The sequence below is a fragment of the Ranitomeya imitator genome, chromosome 7, assembly GCF_032444005.1.
Source record: "Ranitomeya imitator isolate aRanImi1 chromosome 7, aRanImi1.pri, whole genome shotgun sequence".
Taxonomy (NCBI): Eukaryota; Metazoa; Chordata; class Amphibia; order Anura; family Dendrobatidae; genus Ranitomeya; species Ranitomeya imitator.
This window is the reverse complement of record NC_091288.1, coordinates 214880308-214904069: the sequence shown is the minus strand read 5'-3', so window position 1 is coordinate 214904069 and position 23762 is coordinate 214880308. Positions and strand designations below refer to the sequence as shown.

Below are 23762 nucleotides of genomic sequence, written 5' to 3'. Positions count from 1 at the left end.
GATTCATTCCACAGAGTGAGTACTGACCATTTCCTAAATTTCTGACAATATACTTCTACATCATCCTGACCCTGGCATAAAGCCAGCAGATTTTTCTCAGCCTGATCGACTGAATTAGGCTCATCGTAAAGCAATCCGAGCGCCAGGAAAAATGCATCAACATTACTCAATGCAGAATCTCCTGGTGCAAGAGAAAACGCCCAGTCCTGTGGGTCGCCGCGCAAAAAAGAAATAATAATCAAAACCTGTTGAATAGGATTACCAGAAGAATGAGGTTTCAAGGCCAAAAATAGCTTACAATTATTTCTGAAGCTCAGGAACTTAGTTCTGTCACCAAAAAACAAATCAGGAATCGGAATTCTTGGTTCTAGCATCGATTTCTGATCAATAGTATCTTGAATCTTTTGTACATTTACAACGAGATTATTCATTGAGGAGCACAGAGCCTGAATATCCATGTCCACAGCTGTGTCCTGAAGCACCCTAATGTCTAGGGGAAAAAAAAGACTGAAGACAGAGCTAAGAAAAAAAAATGATGTCAGGATTTCTTTTTTCCCTCTATTGGGAATCATTGGTGTGGCTCCTTGTACTGTTATGGCTGGCAATCAGGCAACACAGCGTGCAGTAATCAGCGCACATACAGAGATCTGGCAATAACCAAAAACAATAGGACGAGCTCTGAGACGTGGAATCTCTGTAGACTGCAGTACCTGATCTATCCTCACACAACTATAGGCAGCAGTGGATTGCGCCTAACAACTACCTATGCAACTCGGCACTGCCTGAGGAGCTGACTAGCCTGAAGATAGAAATACAAGCCTGACTTACCTCAGAGAAATACCCCAAAGGAATAGGCAGCCCCCCACATATAATGACTGTTAGCAAGATGAAAAGACAAACGTAGGAATGAAATAGATTCAGCAAAGTGAGGCCCGATATTCTAGACAGAGCGAGGATAGCAAAGAGAACTATGCAGTCTACAAAAAACCCTAAAACGAAAACCACGCAAAGGGGCAAAAAGACCCACCGTGCCGAACTAACAGCACGGCGGTGCACCCCTCTGCTTCTCAGAGCTTCCAGCAAAAGTTAATAGCAAGCTGGACAGAAAAAACAGTAAACAAACTAGAAGCACTTATCTAGCAGAGCAGCAGGCCCAAGGAAAGATGCAGTAGCTCAGATCCAACACTGGAACATTGACAAGGAGCAAGGAAGACAGACTCAGGTGGAGCTAAATAGCAAGGCAGCCAACGAGCTCACCAAAACACCTGAGGGAGGAAGCCCAGAGACTGCAATACCACTTGTGACCACAGAAGTGAACTCAGCCACAGAATTCACAACAGAGATCGGTGTCCCTGTATCTGTGTATTAGGAGGAGATCTGTTATGTTTGCTAATGACAGGTGTTATGAAGGCAATCCAGAAACACAGTGTGCTTAGCGATCAGAGCGCACACAGTGATCTGACAAATACCCAAAAATACAAGAACGAGCTCTGAGACGTGGAAACTCTGTAGACTGCACACCTGATCCTATCCTAAACACAACTAAAAGCGGCTGTGGATTGCGCCTAACAACTACCTAGGCAACTCGGCACAGCCTAAGAAACTAGCTAGCCTGAAGATAGAAAAATAGGCCTGACTTGCCCCAGAGAAATTCCCCAAAGGAAAAGGCAGCCCCCCACATATAATGACTGTGAGTAAGATGAAAAGACAAAACGTAGGGATGAAATAGATTCAGCAAAGTGGGGCCCGATATTCTAGGACAGAGCGAGGACAGTAAAGCGAACTTTGCAGTCTACAAAAAACCCTAAAGCAAAACCACGCAAAGGGGGCAAAAAAAACCCACCGTGCCGAACTAACGGCACGGCGGTACACCCTTTGCGTCTCAGAGCTTCCAGCAAAACAAAAGACAAGCTGGACAGAAAAAAAGCAACAAAAAAGCAAAAAGCACTTAGCTATACAGAGCAGCAGGTCACAGGAACAATCAGGAGAAGCTCAGATCCAACACTGAAACATTGACAAGGAGCAAGGATAGCAGCATCAGGCGGAGTTAAGTAATGAAGCAGTTAACGAGCTCACCAGAACACCTGAGGGAGGAAGCTCAGAAGCTGCAGTACCACTTGTGACCACAGGAGTGAATTCAGCCACAGAATTCACAACAGTACCCCCCCCTTGAGGAGGGGTCACCGAACCCTCACCAGAGCCCCCAGGCCGACCAGGATGAGCCGCATGAAAGGCACGAACAAGATCGGAAGCATGAACATCAGAGGCAAAAACCCAGGAATTATCTTCCTGAGCATAACCCTTCCATTTAACCAGATACTGGAGTTTCCGTCTAGAAACACGAGAATCCAAAATCTTCTCCACAATATACTCCAATTCCCCCTCCACCAAAACCGGGGCAGGAGGCTCAACAGATGGAACCATAGGTGCCACGTATCTCCGCAACAACGACCTATGGAATACATTATGTATGGAAAAGGAGTCTGGGAGGGTCAAACGAAAAGACACAGGATTGAGAACCTCAGAAATCCTATACGGACCAATAAAACGAGGTTTAAATTTAGGAGAGGAAACCTTCATAGGAATATGATGAGAAGATAACCAAACCAGATCCCCAACACGAAGTCGGGGACCCACACGGCGTCTGCGATTAGCGAAAAGTTGAGCTTTCTCCTGGGACAAGATCAAATTGTCCACTACCTGAGTCCAGATCTGCTGCAACCTATCCACCACAGAATCCACACCAGGACAGTCCGAAGACTCAACCTGTCCTGAAGAGAAACGAGGATGGAACCCAGAATTGCAAAAAAATGGAGAAACCAAGGTAGCCGAGCTGGCCCGATTATTAAGGACGAACTCAGCCAACGGCAAAAAGGACACCCAATCATCCTGGTCTGCAGAAACAAAACATCTCAGATATGTTTCCAAGGTCTGATTGGTTCGTTCGGTCTGGCCATTAGTCTGAGGATGGAAAGCCGAGGAAAAGGATAGGTCAATGCCCATCCTACCACAAAAGGCTCGCCAAAACCTTGAAACAAACTGGGAACCTCTGTCAGAAACAATATTCTCAGGAATGCCATGCAACCGAACCACATGCTGAAAGAACAAAGGTACCAAATCAGAGGAGGAAGGCAATTTAGCCAAGGGCACCAGATGGACCATTTTAGAAAAGCGATCACAGACCACCCAAATGACTGACATCTTTTGAGAAACGGGAAGGTCAGAAATGAAATCCATCGAAATATGTGTCCAAGGCCTCTTTGGGACTGGCAAGGGCAAAAGCAACCCACTGGCACGAGAACAGCAGGGCTTAGCCCTAGCACAAATCCCACAGGACTGCACAAAAGTACGTACATCCCGTGACAGAGATGGCCACCAGAAGGATCTAGCCACTAACTCTCTGGTACCAAAGATTCCAGGATGACCAGCCAACACCGAACAATGAAGTTCAGAGATAAGTTTATTAGTCCACCTATCAGGGACGAACAGTTTCTCCGCTGGACAACGATCAGGTTTATTCGCCTGAAATTTTTGCAGCACCCGCCGCAAATCAGGGGAGATGGCAGACACAATGACTCCTTCCTTGAGGATACCCGCTGGCTCAGATAAACCCGGAGAGTCGGGCACAAAACTCCTAGACAGAGCATCCGCCTTCACATTTTTAGAGCCCGGAAGGTACGAAATCACAAAGTCGAAGCGGGCAAAAAATAACGACCAACGGGCCTGTCTAGGATTCAAGCGCTTGGCAGACTCGAGATAAGTCAAGTTCTTATGATCAGTCAATACCACCACGCGATGCTTAGCTCCTTCAAGCCAATGACGCCACTCCTCGAATGCCCACTTCATGGCCAGCAACTCTCGATTGCCCACATCATAATTACGGTCAGCGGGCGAAAACTTCCTGGAAAAGAAAGCACATGGTTTCATCACTGAGCAATCAGAACCTCTCTGTGACAAAACCGCCCCTGCTCCAATCTCAGAAGCATCAACCTCGACCTGGAACGGAAGAGAAACATCTGGCTGACACAACACAGGGGCAGAACAAAAACGACGCTTCAACTCCTGAAAAGCTTCCACAGCAGCAGAAGACCAATTAACCAAATCAGCACCCTTCTTGGTCAAATCGGTCAATGGTTTGGCAATGCTAGAAAAATTACAGATGAAGCGACGATAAAAATTAGCAAAGCCCAGGAACTTTTGCAGACTTTTCAGAGATGTCGGCTGAATCCAATCCTGGATGGCTTGGACCTTAACTGGATCCATCTCGATAGTAGAAGGGGTAAAGATGAACCCCAAAAATGAAACTTTCTGCACACCGAAGAGACACTTTGATCCCTTCACAAACAAAGAGTTAGCACGCAGGACCTGAAAAACCATTCTGACCTGCTTCACATGAGACTCCCAATCATCTGAGAAGATCAAAATGTCATCCAAGTAAACAATCAGGAATTTATCCAGATACTCACGGAAGATGTCATGCATAAAAGACTGAAACACAGATGGAGCATTGGCAAGTCCGAACATAGTAACATAGTAACATAGTAACATAGTAACATAGTTAGTAAGGCCGAAAAAAGACATTTGTCCATCCAGTTCAGCCTATATTCCATCATAATAAATAAATACCCAGATCTACGTCCTTCTACAGAACCTAATAATTGTATGATACAATATTGTTCTGCTCCAGGAAGACATCCAGGCCTCTCTTGAACCCCTCGACTGAGTTCGCCATCACCACCTCCTCAGGCAAGCAATTCCAGATTCTCACTGCCCTAACAGTAAAGAATCCTCTTCTATGTTGGTGGAAAAACCTTCTCTCCTCCAGACGCAAAGAATGCCCCCTTGTGCCCGTCACCTTCCTTGGTATAAACAGATCCTCAGCGAGATATTTGTATTGTCCCCTTATATACTTATACATGGTTATTAGATCGCCCCTCAGTCGTCTTTTTTCTAGACTAAATAATCCTAATTTCGCTAATCTATCTGGGTATTGTAGTTCTCCCATCCCCTTTATTAATTTTGTTGCCCTCCTTTGTACTCTCTCTAGTTCCATTATATCCTTCCTGAGCACCGGTGCCCAAAACTGGACACAGTACTCCATGTGCGGTCTAACTAGGGATTTGTACAGAGGCAGTATAATGCTCTCATCATGTGTATCCAGACCTCTTTTAATGCACCCCATGATCCTGTTTGCCTTGGCAGCTGCTGCCTGGCACTGGCTGCTCCAGGTAAGTTTATCATTAACTAGGATCCCCAAGTCCTTCTCCCTGTCAGATTTACCCAGTGGTTTCCCGTTCAGTGTGTAATGGTGATATTGATTCCCTCTTCCCATGTGTATAACCTTACATTTATCATTGTTAAACCTCATCTGCCACCTTTCAGCCCAAGTTTCCAACTTATCCAGATCCATCTGCAGCAGAATACTATCTTCTCTTGTATTAACTGCTTTACATAGTTTTGTATCATCTGCAAATATCGATATTTTACTGTGTAAACCTTCTACCAGATCATTAATGAATATGTTGAAGAGAACAGGTCCCAATACTGACCCCTGCGGTACCCCACTGGTCACAGCGACCCAGTTAGAGACTATACCATTTATAACCACCCTCTGCTTTCTATCACTAAGCCAGTTACTAACCCATTTACACACATTTTCCCCCAGACCAAGCATTCTCATTTTGTGTACCAACCTCTTGTGCGGCACGGTATCAAACGCTTTGGAAAAATCGAGATATACCACGTCCAATGACTCACCGTGGTCCAGCCTATAGCTTACCTCTTCATAAAAACTGATTAGATTGGTTTGACAGGAGCGATTTCTCATAAACCCATGCTGATATGGAGTTAAACAGTTATTCTCATTGAGATAATCCAGAATAACATCCCTCAGAAACCCTTCAAATATTTTACCAACAATAGAGGTTAGACTTACTGGCCTATAATTTCCAGGTTCACTTTTAGAGCCCTTTTTGAATATTGGCACCACATTTGCTATGCGCCAATCCTGCGGAACAGACCCTGTCGCTATAGAGTCACTAAAAATAAGAAATAATGGTTTATCTATTACATTACTTAGTTCTCTTAGTACTCGTGGGTGTATGCCATCCGGACCCGGAGATTTATCTATTTTAATCTTATTTAGCCGGTTTTGCACCTCTTCTTGGGTTAGATTGGTGACCCTTAATATAGGGTTTTCATTGTTTCTTGGGATTTCACCTAGCATTTCATTTTCCACCGTGAATACCGTGGAGAAGAAGGTGTTTAATATGTTAGCTTTTTCCTCGTCATCTACAACCATTCTTTCCTCACTATTTTTTAAGGGGCCTACATTTTCAGTTTTTATTCTTTTACTATTGATATAGTTGAAGAACAGTTTGGGATTAGTTTTACTCTCCTTAGCAATGTGCTTCTCTGTTTCCTTTTTGGCAGCTTTAATTAGTTTTTTAGATAAAGTATTTTTCTCCCTATAGTTTTTTAGAGCTTCAATGGTGCCATCCTGCTTTAGTAGTGCAAATGCTTTCTTTTTACTGTTAATTGCCTGTCTTACTTCTTTGTTTAGCCACATTGGGTTTTTCCTATTTCTAGTCCTTTTATTCCCACAAGGTATAAACCGCTTACACTGCCTATTTAGGATGTTCTTAAACATTTCCCATTTATTATCTGTATTCTCATTTCTGAGGATATTGTCCCAGTCTACCAGATTAAGGGCATCTCTAAGCTGGTCAAACTTTGCCTTCCTAAAGTTCAATGTTTTTGTGACTCCCTGACAAGTCCCCCTAGTGAAAGACAGGTGAAACTGCACAATATTGTGGTCGCCACTTCCTAGATGCCCGACCACCTGCAGATTTGTTATTCTGTCAGGTCTATTAGATAGTATTAGGTCTAAAAGTGCTGCTCCTCTGGTTGGATTCTGCACCAATTGTGAAAGATAATTGTTCTTGGTTATTAGCAGAAACCTGTTGCCTTTATGGGTTTCACAGGTTTCTGTTTCCCAGTTAATATCCGGGTAGTTAAAGTCCCCCATAACCAGGACCTCATTATGGGTTGCAGCTTCATCTATCTGCTTTAGAAGTAGACTTTCCATGCTTTCTGTTATATTTGGGGGTTTGTAACAGACCCCAATGAGAATTTTGTTACCATTTTTCCCTCCATGAATTTCGACCCATATGGACTCGACATCCTCATTCCCTTCGCTAATATCCTCCCTTAAAGTGGACTTTAGACAAGACTTTACATAGAGACAAACCCCTCCTCCTCTCCGATTTTTACGATCCTTTCTAAACAGACTGTAACCCTGTAAGTTAACTGCCCAGTCATAGCTTTCATCTAACCATGTCTCGGTTATTCCCACTATGTCAAAGTTACCTGTAGATATTTCTGCTTCTAGTTCTTCCATCTTGTTTGTCAGGCTTCTGGCGTTTGCGAGCATGCAGTTTAGAGGATTTTGTTTTGTTCCAATCTCCTCACTGTGGATTGTTTTAGAAATGTTCTTACCTCCCTTCTGAGTATGTTTTCCTGGGTCGTCTTTGTTCAAGTCTAATGTTTTTCTTCCCGTCCCCTCTTCTTCTAGTTTAACGCCCTCCTGATGAGTGTAGCGAGTCTTCTGGCGAATGTGTGTTTCCCAGGTTTGTTGAGGTGTAGTCCGTCTCTGGCGAGGAGTCCATCATACCAGTAATTCACACCGTGGTCCAGGAATCCGAATCCTTGTTGTCTGCACCATCGTCTTAGCCAGTTGTTTGCATCAAGGATCCTGTTCCATCTCCTGGTGCCATGCCCGTCTACTGGAAGGATAGAAGAAAAAACTACCTGTGCATCCAGTTCCTTTACTTTCTTCCCCAACTCTTCAAAGTCCTTGCAGATTGTCGGTAGGTCCTTCCTTGCCGTGTCATTGGTGCCAACATGTATCAGAAGAAATGGGTGGACGTCCTTGGAGCTGAAGAGCTTTGGTATCCTATCGGTCACATCCTTGATCATCGCACCTGGAAGGCAGCATACTTCTCTTGCAGTTATGTCCGGTCTGCAGATGGCTGCTTCTGTGCCTCTCAGTAGTGAGTCTCCCACCACCACCACTCTTCGTTGCTTCTTGGCTGTACTTTTTGCTGTCACTTGTTGCTGTGTGCCCTTTTCTTTTTTGCTTGCTGGTATTGCTTCATTCTTAGGTGTGCCATCTTCATCCTCTACAAAGATTTGATATCGGTTCTTCAGTTGTGTGGTTGGTGATTTCTCCATGGTCTTCTTGCTTCTTTTGGTCACATGCTTCCACTCATCTGCTTTTGGAGGTTCTCTGACACTTTTTGCACCTTCTGTGACCAGTAGAGATGCTTCTGTTCTGTCTAGAAAGTCTTCATTCTCTTTGATGAGTTTCAAAGTTGCTATTCTTTCTTCCAGACCCCGCACCTTTTCTTCTAAAAGGGCCACTAGTCTACACTTCTGACAGGTGAAATTGGATTCTTCTTCTGGTCGATCTGTGAACATGTAGCACATGCTGCAGCTCACCATGTAGGTTGTCACATCTGCCATGTTGCTCCTAGATCCTGCTGACTTGCTGTGTGTTTTCCTTCTTGTGTAATCTACTCAGCCAAGCTCTCTTGCAATAATGTCCTACAGGCAAAAATTGGTGATGCTTTCGAAGCAGCTGGTCCCGGCTGTACCCAACGATCTTCTAGCTTAGGGAGACTTCGCTTCTCCCAGAAGGCACCTGGAATATGCAAATTAGCCTCCTGAAGCTTGAATCCCTGGTTTGGTGATGCTTTCGAAGCAGCTGGTCCCGGCTGTACCCAACGATCTTCTAGCTTAGGGAGACTTCGCTTCTCCCAGAAGGCACCTGGAATATGCAAATTAGCCTCCTGAAGCTTGAATCCCTGGTATCATCACTAGCATCACTAGATACTCAAAATGACCCTCGGGCGTATTGAATGCAGTTTTCCATTCATCTCCTTGCCTGATTCTCACCAGATTATACGCACCACGAAGATCTATCTTAGTGAACCAACTAGCCCCCTTAATCCGAGCAAACAAGTCAGATAACAATGGCAAGGGATACTGAAATTTAACAGTGATCTTATTAAGAAGGCGGTAATCAATACACGGTCTCAGCGAACCATCCTTCTTGGCTACAAAGAAGAACCCTGCTCCCAGTGGTGATGACGATGGGCGAATATGCCCCTTCTACAGGGATTCCTTCACATAACTGCGCATAGCGGCGTGTTCGGGCACGGATAAATTAAATAATCGACCTTTAGGGAATTTACTACCAGGAATCAAATTGATAGCACAATCACAATCCCTATGCGGAGGTAGAGCATCGGACTTGGGCTCTTCAAATACATCCTGATAATCAGACAAGAACTCTGGGACCTCAGAAGAGGTGGATGACGAAATCGACAAAAATGGAACATCACCATGTACCCCCTGACAACCCCAGCTAGATACCGACATAGAGTTCCAATCTAATACTGGATTATGGGTTTGTAGCCATGGCAACCCCAACACGACCACATCATGCAGATTATGCAACACCAGAAAGCGAATAACTTCCTGATGTGCAGGAGCCATGCACATGGTCAGCTGGACCCAGTATTGAGGTTTATTCTTGGCCAAAGGTGTAGCATCAATTCCTCTCAATGGAATAGGACACCGCAAAGGCTCCAAGAAAAACCCACAACGTTTAGCATAATCCAAATCCATCAGATTCAGGGCAGCGCCCGAATCCACAAACGCCATGACAGAAAACGACGACAAAGAGCAGATCAAGGTAATGGACAGAAGGAATTTGGACTGTACAGTACCAATGACGGCAGACCTAGCGGACCGCTTAGTGCGCTTAGGACAATCAGAAATAGCATGAGTGGAATCACCACAGTAGAAACATAGCCCATTCAGACGTCTGTATTCCTGCCGTTCAACTCTAGTCATAGTCCTATCGCACTGCATAGGCTCAGGTTTAACCTCAGGCAGTACCGCCAAATGGTGCACAGATTTACGCTCGCGCAAGCGTCGACCGATCTGAATGGCCAAAGACAAAGACTCATTCAAACCAGCAGGCATAGGAAATCCCACCATGACATCCTTAAGAGCCTCAGAGAGACCCTTTCTGAACAAAGCTGCCAGCGCAGATTCATTCCACTGAGTGAGTACTGACCATTTCCTAAATTTCTGACAATATACTTCTATATCATCCTGACCCTGGCACAAAGCCAGCAAATTTTTCTCAGCCTGATCCACTGAATTAGGCTCATCGTACAGCAATCCGAGCGCCAGGAAAAACGCATCGACACTACTCAATGCAGGGTCTCCTGGCGCAAGAGAAAATGCCCAGTCTTGAGGGTCGCCGCGCAAAAAAGAAATAATAATCAAAACCTGTTGAATAGGATTACCAGAAGAATGAGGTTTCAAGGCCAGAAATAGCTTACAATTATTTTTGAAACTTAGAAACTTAGTTCTATCTCCAAAAAACAAATCAGGAATAGGAATTCTTGGTTCTAACATAGATTTCTGATCAATAGTATCTTGAATTTTTTGTACATTTATAACGAGATTATCCATTGAAGAGCACAGACCCTGAATATCCATGTCCACACCTGTGTCCAGAATCACCCAAATGTCTAGGGGGAAAAAAAAAATGAACACAGAGCAGAAAAAAAAAAAAATGATGTCAGAACTTTTTCTTTCCCTCTATTGAGAATCATTAGTTTGGCTCCTTGTACTGTTATGTTTGCTAATGACAGGTGTTATGAAGGCAATCCAGAAACACAGTGTGCTTAGCGATCAGAGCGCACACAGTGATCTGACAAATACCCAAAAATACAAGAACGAGCTCTGAGACGTGGAAACTCTGTAGACTGCACACCTGATCCTATCCTAAACACAACTAAAAGCGGCTGTGGATTGCGCCTAACAACTACCTAGGCAACTCGGCACAGCCTAAGAAACTAGCTAGCCTGAAGATAGAAAAATAGGCCTGACTTGCCCCAGAGAAATTCCCCAAAGGAAAAGGCAGCCCCCCACATATAATGACTGTGAGTAAGATGAAAAGACAAAACGTAGGGATGAAATAGATTCAGCAAAGTGGGGCCCGATATTCTAGGACAGAGCGAGGACAGTAAAGCGAACTTTGCAGTCTACAAAAAACCCTAAAGCAAAACCACGCAAAGGGGGCAAAAAAAACCCACCGTGCCGAACTAACGGCACGGCGGTACACCCTTTGCGTCTCAGAGCTTCCAGCAAAACAAAAGACAAGCTGGACAGAAAAAAAGCAACAAAAAAGCAAAAAGCACTTAGCTATACAGAGCAGCAGGTCACAGGAACAATCAGGAGAAGCTCAGATCCAACACTGAAACATTTACAAGGAGCAAGGATAGCAGCATCAGGCGGAGTTAAGTAGTGAAGCAGTTAACAAGCTCACCAGAACACCTGAGGGAGGAAGCTCAGAAGCTGCAGTACCACTTGTGACCACAGGAGTGAATTCAGCCACAGAATTCACAACAGAGACCGGTGTCCCTGTATCTGTGTATCAGGATGAGATCGGTGTCCATGTATCTGTGTATCAGGAGGAGATCGGTGTCCCTGTATCTGTGTATTAGGAGATCTATGTCCCTGTATCTGTGTATCAGGAGGAGATCGGTGTCCCTGTATCTGTGTATCAGGAGGAGATCGGTGTCCCTGTATCTGTGTATTAGGAGGAGATCAGTGTCCCTGTATCTGTGTATCAGGAGGAGATTGGTGTCCCTGTATCTGTGTATTAGGAGGAGATCGTGTCCCTGTATCTGTGTATTAGGTGTCCCTGTATCTGTGTATCAGGAGGAGATCGGTGTCCCTGTATCTGTGTATCAGGAGGAGATCGGTGTCCCTGTATCCGTGTATCAGGAGGAGACCGGTGTCCCTGTATCTGTGTATTAGGAGGAGATCGGTGTCCCTGTATCTGTGTATTAGGAGGAGATCGGTGTCCCTGTATCTGTGTATCAGGAGGAGATCGGTGTCCCTGTATCTGTGTATCAGGAGATCGGTGTCCCTGTATCTGTGTATTAGGAGGAGATCGGTGTCCCTGTATCTGTGTATCAGGAGGAGATCGGTGTCCCTGTATCTGTGTATCAGGAGGAGATCGGTGTCCCTGTCTCTGTGTATTAGGAGGAGATCGGTGTCCCTGTATCTGTGTATTAGGAAGAGATCGGTGTCCCTGTATCTGTGTATCAGGAGGAGATCGGTGTCCCTGTATCTGTGTATTAGGAGGAGATTGGTGTCCCTGTATCTGTGTATCAGGAGGAGATCGGTGTCCCTGTATCTGTGTATTAGGAGGAGATCGGTGTCCCTGTATCTGTGTATCAGGAGGAGATCGGTGTCCCTGTATCTGTGTATTAGGAGGAGATCGGTGTCCCTGTATCTGTGTATTAGGAGGAGATCGGTGTCCCTGTATCTGTGTATTAGGAGATCGGTGTCCCTGTATCTGTGTATTAGGAGGAGATCGGTGTCCCTGTATCTGTGTATTAGGAGGAGATCGGTGTCCCTGTATCTGTGTATTAGGAGGAGATCGGTGTCCCTGTATCTGTGTATTAGGAGGAGATCGGTGTCCCTGTATCTGTGTATCAGGAGATCGGTGTCCCTGTATCTGTGTATTAGGAGGAGATCGGTGTCCCTGTATCTGTGTATTAGGAGATCGGTGTCCCTGTATCTGTGTATCAGGAGGAGATCGGTGTCCCTGTATCTGTGTATTAGGAGGAGATCGGTGTCCCTGTATCTCTGTATCAGGAGGAGATCGGTGTCCCTGTATCTGTGTATCAGGAGGAGATCGGTGTCCCTGTATCTGTGTATAAGGAGGAGATCGGTGTCCCTGTATCTGTGTATTAGGAGATCGGTGTCACTGTATCTGTGTATTAGGAGGAGATCGGTGTCCTTGTATCTGTGTATTAGGAGGAGATCAGTGTCCCTGTATCTGTGTATTAGGAGGAGATCGGTGTCCCTGTATCTGTGTATTAGGAGGAGATCGGTGTCCCTGTATCCGTGTATTAGGAGGAGATCGGTGTCCCTGTATCTGTGTATTAGGAGGAGATCGGTGTCCTTGTATCTGTGTATTAGGAGGAGATCGGTGTTCCTGTATCTGTGTATTAGGAGGAGATTGGTGTCCCTGTATCTGTGTATTAGGAGGAGATTGGTGTCCCTGTATCTGTGTATTAGGAGGAGATCGGTGTCCCTGTATCTGTGTATTAGGAGGAGACCGGTGTCCCTGTATCTGTGTATTAGGAGGAGATCGGTGTCCCTGTATCTGTGTATTAGGAGGAGATCGGTGTCCCTGTATCTGTGTATAAGGAGGAGATCGGTGTCCCTGTATCTGTGTATCAGGAGATCGGTGTCCCTGTATCTGTGTATTAGGAGGAGATCGGTGTCCCTGTATCTGTGTATTAGGAGATCGGTGTCCCTGTATCTGTGTATTAGGAGGAGATCGGTGTCCCTGTATCAGTGTATTAGGAGGAGATCAGTGTCCCTGTATCTGTGTATCAGGAGGAGATTGGTGTCCCTGTATCTGTGTATTAGGAGGAGATCGGTGTCCCTGTATCTGTGTATCAGGAGGAGATCGGTGTCCCTGTATCCGTGTATCAGGAGGAGATCGGTGTCCCTGTATCTGTGTATCAGGAGGAGATCGGTGTCCCTGTATCTGTGTATTAGGAGGAGATCGGTGTCCCTGTACCTGTGTATTAGGAGGAGATCGGTGTTCCTGTATCTGTGTATCAGGAGGAGACCGGTGTCCCTGTATCTGTGTATCAGGAGGAGATCGGTGTCCCTGTATCTGTGTATTAGGAGATCGGTGTCCCTGTATCTGTGTATTAGGAGGAGATCGATGTCCCTGTATCTGTGTATCAGGAGGAGATCGGTGTCCCTGTATCTGTGTATCAGGAGGAGATCGGTGTCCCTGTATCTGTGTATCAGGAGGAGATCGGTGTCCCTGTATCTGTGTATGAGGAGGAGATCGGTGTCCCTGTATCTGTGTATCAGGAGGAGATCGGTGTCCCTGTATCTGTGTATCAGGAGGAGATCGGTGTCCCTGTATCTGTGTATTAGGAGGAGATCGGTGTCCCTGTATCTGTGTATCAGGAGGAGATCGGTGTCCCTGTATCTGTGTATCAGGAGGAGACCGGTGTCCCTGTATCTGTGTATTAGGAGATCGGTGTCCCTGTATCTGTGTATTAGGAGGAGATCGGTGTCCCTGTATCTGTGTATTAGGAGGAGATCGGTGTCCCTGTATCTGTGTATCAGGAGGAGATCGGTGTCCCTGTATCTGTGTATCAGGAGATCGGTGTCCCTGTATCTGTGTATTAGGAGGAGATCGGTGTCCCTGTATCTGTGTATCAGGAGGAGATCGGTGTCCCTGTATCTGTGTATCAGGAGGAGATCGGTGTCCCTGTATCCGTGTATCAGGAGGAGACCGGTGTCCCTGTATCTGTGTATCAGGAGGAGATTGGTGTCCCTGTATCTGTGTATTAGGAGGAGATCGGTGTCCCTGTATCTGTGTATTAGAGGGAGATCGGTGTCCCTGTATCTGTGTATTAGGAGGAGATCGGTGTCCCTGTATCTGTGTATTAGGAGGAGATCGGTGTCCCTGTATCTGTGTATTAGGAGGAGATCGGTGTCCCTGTATCTGTGTATTAGGAGGAGATCGGTGTCCCTGTATCTGTGTATCAGGAGGAGATCGGTGTCCCTGTATCTGTGTATCAGGAGGAGATCGGTGTCCCTGTATCTGTGTATCAGGAGGAGACCGGTGTCCCTGTATCTGTGTATTAGGAGATTGGTGTCCCTGTATCTGTGTATTAGGAGGAGATCGGTGTCCCTGTATCTGTGTATTAGGAGGAGATCGGTGTCCCTGTATCTGTGTATTAGGAGGAGATCGGTGTCCCTGTATCTGTGTATCAGGAGATCGGTGTCCCTGTATCTGTGTATTAGGAGGAGATCGGTGTCCCTGTATCTGTGTATTAGGAGGAGATCAGTGTCCCTGTATCTGTGTATCAGGAGGAGATCGGTGTCCCTGTATCTGTGTATTAGGAGGAGATCGGTGTCCCTGTATCTGTGTATCAGGAGGATATCGGTGTCCCTGTATCTGTGTATTAGGAGGAGATCGGTGTCCCTGTATCTGTGTATTAGGAGGAGATCGGTGTCCCTGTATCTGTGTATTAGGAGATCGGTGTCCCTGTATCTGTGTATTAGGAGGAGATCGGTGTCCCTGTATCTGTGTATTAGGAGGAGATCGGTGTCCCTGTATCTGTGTATCAGGAGGAGATCGGTGTCCCTGTATCTGTGTATTAGGAGGAGATCGGTGTCCCTGTATCTGTGTATTAGGAGGAGATCGGTGTCCCTGTATCTGTGTATTAGGAGGAGATCGGTGTCCCTGTATCTGTGTATTAGGAGATCGGTGTCCCTGTATCTGTGTATTAGGAGGAGATCAGTGTCCCTGTATCTGTGTATCAGGAGGAGATCGGTGTCCCTGTATCTGTGTATTAGGAGGAGATCGGTGTCCCTGTATCTGTGTATTAGGAGGAGATCGGTGTCCCTGTATCTGTGTATTAGGAGGAGATCGGTGTCCCTGTATCTGTGTATTAGGAGATCGGTGTCCCTGTATCTGTGTATTAGGAGGAGATCAGTGTCCCTGTATCTGTGTATCAGGAGGAGATCGGTGTCCCTGTATCTGTGTATCAGGAGGAGATCGGTGTCCCTGTATCTGTGTATTAGGAGGAGATCGGTGTCCCTGTATCTGTGTATTAGGAGGAGATCAGTGTCCCTGTATCTGTGTATTAGGAGGAGATCAGTGTCCCTGTATCTGTGTATTAGGAGGAGATCAGTGTCCCTGTATCTGTGTATTAGGAGGAGATCGGTGTCCCTGTATCTGTGTATTAGGAGGAGATCGGTGTCCCTGTATCTGTGTATTAGGAGGAGATCAGTGTCCCTGTATCTGTGTATCAGGAGGAGATCGGTGTCCCTGTATCTGTGTATCAGGAGGAGATCGGTGTCCCTGTATCTGTGTATTAGGAGGAGATCGGTGTCCCTGTATCTATGTATCAGGAGGAGATCGGTGTCCCTGTATCTGTGTATTAGGAGGAGATCGGTGTCCCTGTATCTGTGTATTAGGAGGAGATCGGTGTCCCTGTATCTGTGTATTAGGAGGAGATCGGTGTCCCTTTATCTGTGTATTAGGAGGAGATCGGTGTCCCTGTATCTGTGTATTAGGAGATCGGTGTCCCTGTATCTGTGTATTAGGAGGAGATCGGTGTCCCTGTATCTGTGTATTAGGAGATCGGTGTCCCTGTATCTGTGTATTAGGAGGAGATCGGTGTCCCTGTATCTGTGTATTAGGAGGAGATCGGTGTCCCTGTATCTGTGTATTAGCAGCAGATAACGAGGTGGGCTTTCTGTAGATTATGACTATGCCTATAGTTGTAGGTAGGTATATGTAGGTGGCCTTGTTGCAGTACGTGAGACTCCTTTGTATTTGTAATGTTTGTATAGAAAGAATTGGAAGTATGAGGAACTACTAAAAGCTTTATAAGGGGGTGTGAGACCTGTGTATAACACAATGCGGAGACACTTACTGCTGTAAATAAGTACGGATTAAGGAGGTGAAAGATCTGAGTAACAGAAAAAGTATAAGAAGTCAGTGTATAAAGGTAGGTAAGTGCTCTGTGTATAAGAGCAATGTGACAGATGTGTATTATTAGGTGTCCTATGAAGAGATGAGGGCCTGGATATTAGAAACATATTTCTATTATTAGCAATGGATTTCTTGTGTATAAGAACACAATACCAGCTCCTTGCATTAGATATATGTAAATGGTCTGTATATACAGTCAAAATTATTCATCCCTCCATGACCAGCGCCTTTAGTACTTAGTAGAGCACCTCTGGCTGCTATTACCTGCTGCTCCTCTGGCTTCTATTACCTGCTGCTCTTCTGGCTGCTATTACCTGCTGCTCCTCTGGCTTCTATTACCTGCTGCTCCTCTGGCTGCTATTACCTGCTGCTCCTCTGGCTTCTATTACCTGCTGCTCCTCTGGCTGCTATTACCTGCTGCTCCTCTGGCTTCTATTACCTGCTGCTCCTCTGGCTTCTATTACCTGCTGCTCCTCTGGCTGCTATTACCTGCTGCTCCTCTGGCTGCTATTACCTGCTGCTCCTCTGGCTGCTATTACCTGCTGCTCCTCTGGCTTCTATTACCTGCTGCTCCTCTGGCTTCTATTACCTTCTGCTCCTCTGGCTTCTATTACCTGCTGCTCCTCTGGCTTCTATTACCTGCTGCTCCTCTGGCTTCTATTACCTGCTGCTCCTCTGGCTTCTATTACCTGCTGCTCCTCTGGCTTCTATTACCTGCTGCTCCTCTGGCTTCTATTACCTGCTGCTCCTCTGGCTGCTATTACCTGCTGCTCCTCTGGCTGCTATTACCTGCTGCTCCTCTGGCTGCTATTACCTGCTGCTCCTCTGGCTTCTATTACCTGCTGCTCCTCTGGCTTCTATTACCTTCTGCTCCTCTGGCTTCTATTACCTGCTGCTCCTCTGGCTTCTATTACCTGCTGCTCCTCTGGCTGCTATTACCTGCTGCTCCTCTGGCTGCTATTACCTGCTGCTCCTCTGGTTGCTATTACCTGCTGCTCCTCTGGCTTCTATTACCTGCTGCTCCTCTGGCTTCTATTACCTGCTGCTCCTCTGACTTCTATTACCTGCTGCTCCTCTGGCTGCTACAACCTGCTGCTCCTCTGGCTTCTATTACCTGCTGCTCCTCTGGCTTCTATTACCTGCTGCTCCTCTGGCTGCTATTACCTGCTGCTCCTCTGGCTTCTATTACCTGCTGCTCCTCTGACTTCTATTACCTGCTGCTCCTCTGACTTCTATTACCTGCTGCTCCTCTGGCTGCTACAACCTGCTGCTCCTCTGGCTTCTATTACCTGCTGCTCCTCTGGCTTCTATTACCTGCTGCTCCTCTGGCTTCTATTACCTGCTGCTCCTCTGGCTTCTATTACCTGCTGCTCCTCTGGCTTCTATTACCTGCTGCTCCTCTGGCTTCTACTACCTGCTGCTCCTCTGGCTTCTATTACCTGCTGCTCCTCTGGCTTCTACGACCTGCTGCTCCTCTGGCTTCTATTATCTGCTGCTCCTCTGGCTTTAATGACCTGCTGCTCCTATGGCTTCTACGACCTGCTGCTCCTCTGGCTGCTATTACCTGCTGCTCCTCTGGCTTCAATGACCTGCTGCTCCTCTGGCTTCTATGACCTGCTGCTCCTCTGGCTTCTACGACCTGCTGCTCCTCTGGCTTCTACGACCTGCTGCTCCTCTGGCTTCTACGACCTGCTGCTCCTCTGGCTTCTATGACCTGCTGCTCCTCTGGCTGCTATTACCTGCTGCTCCTCTGGCTTCTACGACCTGCTGCTCCTCTGGCTTCTACGACCTGCTGCTCCTCTGGCTGCTATTACCTGCTGCTCCTCTGGCTTCTATGACTTGCTGCTCCTCTGGCTGCTATTACCTGCTGCTCCTCTGGCTGCTACAACCTGCTGTTAATCTGGATTCTATTACCTGCTGCTCCTCTGGCTGCTATTACCTGCTACTACTTATGGGAGCACGGTTGGGTTGTGCAGGCTGCTCACAGTAGCACCAACGACATGCGGTCTGATGTTGTGTTGAAAAATGGCTCTTGGGACACTTTGGAGAAATGGTTCCACCATCAAATCAATGTAACGCAGAGCTGTTAGTGCACCTGGAATGGAGACTTGAGGGGTCTGGCCACCACACACCATAATCCCGGGAGTAGGATGTTCCTTTATGAAGGCCACTTCATGGCATTGCCTATGTGGTCTCCAGTTGGACACTAGAGGCTGGAATGGAGGTCTATCTGCTTCAGTGGTGAGTCCGGCTAATATCTTAGATGCAATGATATCCAGAGTTTGGTCTGGAGATCCCATGGGCAATTACAGGAAGAGGCCTTCACGAGGGAACATCACTCTAGTCCTACTCCTGGAAATATAGCATGTGGTGACATAATGTATGGTTAGGGCACCTGGAATGGAGACTTGAGGACTGTGGCTACCGTAAATTATGCCACCACACACCATAATCCCGGGAGTAGGATGTTTCTACGTGAAGGCCAATTCATGGCTTTGCCTATGTGGTCTCCAGTTGGACACTAGAGGCTGGAATGGAGGTCTATCTGCTTCAGTGGTGAGTCCTGCTATTATCTTAGATGCAATGATACCCAGAGTTTGGTCTGGAGACCCCATGGGCAATGATAGGAAGAGGCCTTCACGAGGGAACATCACTCTAGTCCTACTCCTGGAAATATGGTGTGGTGGGGTGGGATAATGTACGGTAGTTGGGTCCCTAAAGTCTTCAACCCAGGTACACTAACCGCTCAGTGTTACATTGATTTGGTGGTGGAACCAGTGGTTCTGCCATTTCTCAAAAGTGTCCCAGGAGCCGTTCTTCAACATTATGCCAGGCCGTATGTTGCTCGTGTTATTATGAAGAGTTTGGCACATTTTGAAGCATCTCCAGACTTGTCTTCCATCGAGCACATCTGGGCCGTCACTGGACGGTGACTACATCGGAGCTGCCGGCAGTGACTCCAGATGATTTGCCCAAGTACATTAATCGGCAGAACATTCCTCAGGCGACCATTAATGACCTCACTGATAGCAGCCGAGGCTCAAAGTGACGGAATTTCCACACAAGGCTGCTACACGAGACTGAAGAAGACCAGAGGTTTGGAAAATGTTGCTTCCATTCCTTCCCGACTTGCAGATCGGTAACGTCTCAGTCCTCGGATTTCCACCACTTTTCCTTTCTGGTGGTGTAATTTCAATGTTGAGGAGCTCTGTATTAGGAATGGTTGAGCGTCCTCTGCATAAGGCGGTCATAGGAAATACTAGGAGTAGGTAGGTGGCCTTCATATAAGAACAGGGTAAGAGGCATCTGCGTTAGGGACAGAAGAGTGCAGAAGATACTAGAAGTAGGTGTCTTGTGTATAAGAAAAGGTTATGAGGTCTCTGTATTAGGAGCATGTGAACCACCTGTGTATAAAAAGTGTAAGATGGCAACAGGAGGGATTAGGAACAGGTGACTTCTGTATTTAAGAGCAGGATAACAGATCTCTGTATTAGGACTAGGCGGGGGGCCTGTGTATTAGGAGCAAGACTAGGCAGGTGGCCTGTAGAAGGTACGCGGCCTCTGTATAAGAAGGTGGATGATCTGTGTAACGGAATGGTAAGGGGTTCATGTATGGAGAAGGTAGCTATTATGTAAGTATTGCCTGTAAGGATACGGTAAGTAGTCTCTGTATAAGGAGTAGGTTGGTGGCCTGTGTATAAGAGCAGGTGGGATGTCTCAGTATAAGGCTCAGTGGGGGTCCTGTGTATAAGAGCAGGTGGGATGTCTCAGTATTAGGCTCAGTGAGGGTCCTGTGTATAAGAACAGGTGGGATGTCTCAGTATAAGGCTCAGTGGGGGTCCTGTGTATAAGAGCAGGTGGGATGTCTCAGTATTAGGCTCAGTGAGGGTCCTGTGTATAAGAACAGGTGGGATGTCTCAGTATTAGGCTCAGTGAGGGTCCTGTGTATAAGAACAGGTGGGATGTCTCAGTATTAGGCTCAGTGAGGGTCCTGTGTATAAGAGCAGGTGGGATGTCTCAGTATAAGGCTCAGTGAGGGTCCTGTGTATAACAGCAGGTGGGATGTCTCAGTATAAGGCTCAGTGAGGGTCCTGTGTATAAGAGCAGGTGGGATGTCTCAGTATAAGGCTCAGTGGGGGTCCTGTGTATAAGAGCAGGTGGGATGTCTCAGTATAAGGCTCAGTGGGGGTCCTGTGTATAAGAGCAGGTGGGATGTCTCAGTATTAGGCTCAGTGAGGGTCCTGTGTATAAGAACAGGTGGGATGTCTCAGTATTAGGCTCAGTGAGGGTCCTGTGTATAAGAGCAGGTGGGATGTCTCAGTATAAGGCTCAGTGAGGGTCCTGTGTATAACAGCAGGTGGGATGTCTCAGTATAAGGCTCAGTGAGGGTCCTGTGTATAACAGCAGGTGGGATGTCTCAGTATAAGGCTCAGTGAGGGTCCTGTGTATAAGAACAGGTGGGATGTCTCAGTATAATGCTCAGTGAGGGTCCTGTGTATAAGAACAGGTGGGATATCTCAGTATAAGGCTCAGTGAGGGTCCTGTGTATAAGAGCAGGTGGGATGTCTCAGTATAAGGCTCAGTGGGGGTCCTGTGTATAAGAGCAGGTGGGATGTCTCAGTATAAGGCTCAGTGAGGGTCCTGTGTATAAGAACAGGTGGGATATCTCAGTATAAGGCTCAGTGGGGGTCCTGTGTATAAGAGCAGGTGGGATGTCTCAGTATAAGGCTCGGTGAGGGTCCTGTGTATAAGAGCAGGTGGGATGTCTCAGTATAAGGCTCGGTGAGGGTCCTGTGTATAAGAGCAGGTGGGATGTCTCAGTATAATGCTCAGTGAGGGTCCTGTGTATAAGAACAGGTGGGATATCTCAGTATAAGGCTCAGTGGGGGTCCTGTGTATAAGAGCAGGTGGGATGTCTCAGTATAAGGCTCAGTGAGGGTCCTGTGTATAAGAGCAGGTGGGATGTATCAGTATAAGGCTCAGTGAGGGTCCTGTGTATAAGAACAGGTGGGATGTCTCAGTATAAGGCTCAGTGAGGGTCCTGTGTATAAGAGCAGGTGGGATGTCTCAGTATAAGGCTCAGTGAGGGTCCTGTGTATAAGGGCAGGTGGGATGTCTCAGTATAAGGCTCAGTGGGGGTCCTGTGTATAAGAGCAGGTGGGATGTCTCAGTATAAGGCTCAGTGGGGGTCCTGTGTATTGGATCAGGTGGGATGTCTCAGTATAAGGCTCAGTGGGGGTCCTGTGTATAAGAACAGGTGGGATGTCTCAGTATAAGGCTCAGTGAGGGTCCTGTGTATAAGAGCAGGTGGGATGTCTCAGTATAAGGCTCGGTGAGGGTCCTGTGTATAAGAGCAGGTGGGATGTCTCAGTATAAGGCTCAGTGAGGGTCCTGTGTATAAGAACAGGTGGGATGTCTCAGTATAAGGCTCAGTGGGGGTCCTGTGTATAAGGGCAGGTGGGATGTCTCAGTATAAGGCTCAGTGAGGGTCCTGTGTATAAGAGCAGGGGTAGGATGTCTCAGTATAAGGCTTAGTGAGGGTCCTGTGTATAAGAGCAGGTGGGATGTCTCAGTATAAGGCTCAGTGAGGGTCCTGTGTATAAGAACAGGTGGGATGTCTCAGTATAAGGCTCAGTGGGGGTCCTGTGTATAAGGGCAGGTGGGATGTCTCAGTATAAGGCTCAGTGAGGGTCCTGTGTATAAGAGCAGGTGGGATGTCTCACTATAAGGCTCAGTGAGGGTCCTGTGTATAAGAGCAGGTGGGATGTCTCAGTATAAGGCTCAGTGGGGGTCCTGTGTATAAGAGCAGGTGGGATGTCTCAGTATAAGGCTCAGTGGGGGTCCTGTGTATAAGAGCAGGTGGGATGTCTCACTATAAGGCTCAGTGAGGGTCCTGTGTATAAGAGCAGGGGTAGGATGTCTCAGTATAAGGCTCAGTGGGGGTCCTGTGTATAAGAGCAGGTGGGATGTCTCAGTATAAGGCTCAGTGGGGGTCCTGTGTATAAGGGCAGGTGGGATGTCTCAGTATAAGGCTCAGTGAGGGTCCTGTGTATAAGGGCAGGTGGGATGTCTCAGTATAAGGCTCAGTGAGGGTCCTGTGTATAAGGGCAGGTGGGATATCTCAGTATAAGGCTCAGTGAGGGTCCTGTGTATAGAGCAGGTGGGATGTCTCAGTATAAGGCTCAGTGAGGGTCCTGTGTATAAGAACAGGTGGGATGTCTCAGTATAAGGCTCAGTGGGGGTCCTGTGTATAAGAGCAGGTGGGATGTCTCAGTATTAGGCTCAGTGGGGGTCCTGTGTATAAGGGCAGGTGGGATGTCTCAGTATAAGGCTCAGTGAGGGTCCTGTGTATAAGAACAGGTGGGATGTCTCAGTATTAGGCTCAGTGAGGGTCCTGTGTATAAGAGCAGGTGGGATGTCTCAGTATTAGGCTCAGTGAGGGTCCTGTGTATAAGAACAGGTGGGATGTCTCAGTATAAGGCTCAGTGAGGGTCCTGTGTATAAGAGCAGATGGGATGTCTCAGTATAAGGCTCAGTGGGGGTCCTGTGTATAAGAGCAGATGGGATGTCTCAGTATAAGGCTCAGTGGGGGTCCTGTGTATAAGAACAGGTGGGATGTCTCAGTATAAGGCTCAGTGTGGGTCCTGTGTATAAGAACAGGTGGGATGTCTCAGTATAAGGCTCAGTGAGGGTCCTGTGTATAAGAACAGGTGGGATGTCTCAGTATAAGGCTCAGCGAGGGTCCTGTGTATAAGAACAGGTGGGATGTCTCAGTATAAGGCTCAGCGAGGGTCCTGTGTATAAGAGCAGGTGGGATGTCTCAGTATAAGGCTCAGTGAGGGTCCTGTGTATAAGAGCAGGTGGGATATCTCAGTATAAGGCTCAGTGGGGGTCCTGTGTATAAGAGCAGGTGGGATATCTCAGTATAAGGCTCAGTGAGGGTCCTGTGTATAAGAGCAGGTGGGATGTCTCAGTATAAGGCTCAGTGAGGGTCCTGTGTATAAGAGCAGGTGGGATGTCTCAGTATAAGGCTCAGTGGGGGTCCTGTGTATAAGAGCAGGTGGGATATCTCAGTATAAGGCTCAGTGAGGGTCCTGTGTATAAGAGCAGGTGGGATGTCTCAGTATAA

The 23762-nt window shown here is 46.9% G+C and overlaps 2 protein-coding genes across 3 annotated transcripts in view; both read right to left on the bottom strand.

Moving 5' to 3' along the window:
* Positions 1-23762, bottom strand: part of ANTKMT (adenine nucleotide translocase lysine methyltransferase) — a 681321-nt gene that overhangs the window by 177445 nt on the left and 480114 nt on the right. Inside the window, exon 1 of one of the 2 annotated variants that reach the window (XM_069734791.1) lies at positions 7498-7520. The exons of the other annotated variant lie outside the window; for it this stretch is intronic. The gene's annotated coding sequence lies outside the window, so the exon portion shown is untranslated. Of the gene's footprint in view, positions 1-7497; positions 7521-23762 lie in introns of those variants that run through there. 2 annotated transcript variants of the gene reach the window in all.
* Positions 1-23762, bottom strand: part of FBXL16 (F-box and leucine rich repeat protein 16) — a 102266-nt gene that overhangs the window by 34019 nt on the left and 44485 nt on the right. The gene's annotated exons all lie outside the window — the stretch shown is intronic.